General features: G+C 51.3%; 1 pseudogene; it reads left to right on the top strand.

Moving 5' to 3' along the window:
- Positions 1–728: 728 nt before the first annotated feature.
- On the top strand, positions 729–1695 carry LOC100580445 (annotated as a pseudogene).
- Positions 1696–3836: the final 2141 nt, after the last annotated feature.

The following is a 3836-nucleotide window of genomic DNA, read 5'->3' as shown; positions in this document are numbered from 1 at the left end:
CATAAGTTTGAAAAGAACTGAAAGAGCTGAAGAAAGTAACAGGCCGTTCTTTAATACTCCAACCTTAATAATAGATATATCATCTAGGTAAAAAATGATCTAGATAGATGATAGGCCATTTACATAGATGATAAATCATTTAGACAGAAGCTCAGTAAAGAAACCGAAGACTTGAAAAGCACTGTAAGCCAACTAGTTGTAAGAAGACAAATATAATACCGCACACAATAATAACATAATACACATTATTCTGAAGTGCATGTGGAACTTTCTCCAGGGTAGACCATACATTAGGTCCAAAAAGTAAGTCTCAAGAAATTTAAAAAGACTCAAATTCTACCAAGTATCTTCTTTAACCACAATATAATGTAGCTAGAAATCACTAATAGATGGAAAACTGGAAAATTTACAAATACATGGAAATTAAACAACACACTCTTAAATAGCCACTATTTTACAGTGGTTCATTACATAAATCGGTTGAGTGGGAGCTGAAAGTTGACCACACATGGACATAAATATGAGAATAATAAACACTGCAGACTATTAGAAGGATGAGAAAGGGAGGAACATGGGTTGAAAAACTACCTGTTGGGTACTATGCTCATAACACCATACTCCAAACCTCAGCATCATGCAATATTCCAATACAACAACCCTGCATATGTACCAACTGTGTTTAAAATACAAGTTGAAAAAAAAAGAGAAAAAAAGAAATCAAAAAGAAAATGCAGCACAGAGCAGTGGTGCCCAGGGTGCAGGCGGGTCCTGGGAGTCCCCGGCGAGCGCGGCGGCGGCAGCAAGTGCAGCCACTGGGGAAGCAGCGCCCAGCCCGTGGCCCGGGCTTCGCAGGTGACAGCGCTGCCCCGCGAGGCCGCCACACTTCCCCAGAGAAGGGGACACCTTGAAGGCTCCGCCCGGGACCCCCTAGGGAGCGTTCACTGGGACCCCTTCCCCAGCAAAGAGAAGAAGAAAGTGAACTGCAAGCCCAAGAACTAGGACGAACAAGAGATCCCTTTCCAGCTCCGGGAGATTATGAGGAGCCGCCAGGAGATGAAACACCCGATCAGTAACAAGAAAAGGAAGAAAGCAGCCCAGGTGACCTTCAGAAAGACATCGGAGAAGGAAGCAAAGGGAGTGGAGCCTGACATCGCCGTCCCCAAGTTCAAACAGAGGAAGAGGGAGTCTGACGGGGCCTATATCCAGCGCATGCAGCAAGAGGCCCAGCACGTGCTATTCTTCAGCAAGAACAAGGCCATCCTGCAGCCAGAGGTGCAGGCAGCTCCCAAGGAGAAGTCTGAGTAGAAAAAAGCAAAAAAAGCATTCCAGAAGCGGCGACTAGATAAAGTCCGACGGAAAAAGGAGGAAAAGGCGGGAGACAGGCTGGAGCAGGAGCTGCTTCGAGACACGGTGAAGTTTGGTGAGGTTGTCCTGCAGCCCCCAGAGCTGACTGCCAGGCCCCGGAGGAGTGTAAGCAAGGACCAGCCTGGCAGGAGATCGCAGATGCTGAGGATGCTTCTGAGCCCAGGCGGTGTGTCCCAGCCTCTGACCGCCTCCCTGGCCTGCCAGCGGATTGTGGGGGAGGAGAGAGAGCAGGCGGTGCAGGCCTACAGAGTGTTGAAGCGGCGGCGGCGGCGGCTGCATGGGGAGCAACCCCACCTCACTTCCTGGAAGAAGCCAGAGCCGCAGCTGTGATGGAGAGACACCTGGGGCCTGGCCACACTCCGGGAAAACTGGCACCAGGAGCTGCCACACCTGGGCAGGAGAGAGGCAGGCCATGCCAGCAGTGTGGGGTGAGGCCTCCAGCTACTTGTTCACACGTTGGGCACTAGCGGGTCCACATCTTACAGGGGGTGAGTGCCCGATGGATTAGGGCCAAGGCCTGGTTGACAGATGGCCCGTGGGGCCCTGTGTCACTCACAGCTCCATCTCTTTGTTTTGAACGTCCATTCTGAGTCTCAGCCCAGGTACACTTTAGGAAGGGCTGGATCCCTGTCCCTGAACACCAACTACTGAGACAGCTGATGAGGCTGGCTCGGTGTGTGACGGCATATGTGTGTGACAGTGTGTGACGGAGCCCCCGGGAGTGCACAGCGCACATCAGGCAGAGCAGGCCATGCAGGGAAGACGCATCGGACAGGGCCCCTGGGCACATCTGGACCACCTGGGAGGGCTCTGCAGGGGACCGTGACTACAGGCCAGTTGTGAGTGGTCCCCTGCAGAGGCTGCCCACCCAAGGTTTGGTTGGGGTGAAACATGATGACAACACATACACTTAAGAAGGTGGGAACCGGGGGCCGAGCGCGGTGGCTCACACCTGTAATGCCAGCACTTTGGGCAGCCGAGGAGAGTGGATCACCTGAGGTCAGGAGTTCAAACCACCCTGGCCAACATAGTGAAACCGCATCTCTACTAAAAATGCATAAAAAACAAACAAAAAAAACCAGTGGGAACAGAGTTGTCACCTACCTAACAGGGCTCTGAGAGAGCCGGGAGGTCCAAAGTGGCTGGAGAAGGTAAAGGAAAAATCCTGTCTTGGGCTCGGGGTCACAGAGTGGGGCCCAGGGGGAGTTCCTGCTGAAGGCCGGGCCTTGCCAGGCTTCAGTCTCCATCCAGTGCCAAAGGAGGAAATGCCCAGGCTGTCAGCATTTCCAGATGAGAGCAGAAGGGAGAGGCTTAAACCCAAGTCACACATCCAGCAATGGAGTCCGACGGCCCAGCACCATCTGGGAACTGAGGAGCGCCTCTGCCCGGCCCCCACACCGTGTGGAAAGTGAGGAGCGTCTCTGCCCAGCCGCCCAACCATCTGGGAAGTGAGGAGCATTTCTGCCCGGCCACACAACTGTCTGGGAAGTTTGGAGCGCCTCTGCCCGGCCACTGCCCAACTGTCTGGGAAGTGAGGAGCATCTCTGTCTGGCCACCCAACTGGGAAGTGAGGAGCATCTCTGCCCAACTGTCTGGGAAGTGAGGAGCGTCTCTGCCGGGCCGCCAACCATCTGGGAAGTTTGGAGCACCTCTGCCCCGCCACCGCCCAACTGGGAAGTGAGGAGCGTCTCTGCCTGGCCACAGCCCCGTCTGGGAAGTGAGGAGAGCCTCTGCCCGGCCACCCACCTGTCTGGGAAGTGAGGAGCGCCTCTGCCCAGCCACTGCCCCATCTGGGAAGTGAGGAGCGTCTCTGCCCGGCCACCGCCCACTGTCTGGGAAGTGAGGAGCGTCTCTGCCCGGCCACCGCCCAGCTGTCTGGGAAGTGAGGAGCGCCTCTGCCCAGCCGCTGTGCAACCTTCCAAGTGTGAAGTGACAGCCTTGTGTGTGATCTTTCCTGTCTTCCCCAAGTTTGCACTTTCGACATTAAAGTTTACTTTGTAGTTAAAAAAAAAAAAAGAAAATGCAAAATAGTTCAAGAAAAATGGACATTAATACACAGCCTACACAAGAACTGATGGGATGCAGTGAAGCAGTGCTCGGAAGGAAATTTGTAACTTTAAATGCATGTATTAATGGAGAAGGATCTCAAATCAAAAACCTAACTTTACACCTAAAAAACCTAGAAAATAAAAGCAAACTAAACTTAAGCTAGAAGGAGAGGAATAATAACGAGTACAGCAAATATGAGCACAATAAAGTAGAAAAACAACAGAATCCACAAACCTAAAAGTTGGTTATTTGAAATTTTCAACAACATTGACAAATCTTCAGCTAGACTGAGAACAGAAGAGAGAAGACAGAAATAACTAAAATCAAAAACCAAAATGAGACATTACTATCATCTTTACAGAAATAGAAGAATTATAAGAAAACACAATGGCAACCATATAGTAATAATTTAGATAGCCTAG

Source organism: Nomascus leucogenys, chromosome 16 (assembly GCF_006542625.1).
Source record: "Nomascus leucogenys isolate Asia chromosome 16, Asia_NLE_v1, whole genome shotgun sequence".
NCBI lineage: Eukaryota > Metazoa > Chordata > Mammalia > Primates > Hylobatidae > Nomascus > Nomascus leucogenys.
Note: the sequence above shows the minus strand (reverse complement) of the source record. Positions and strands in the feature narration are given on the sequence as shown.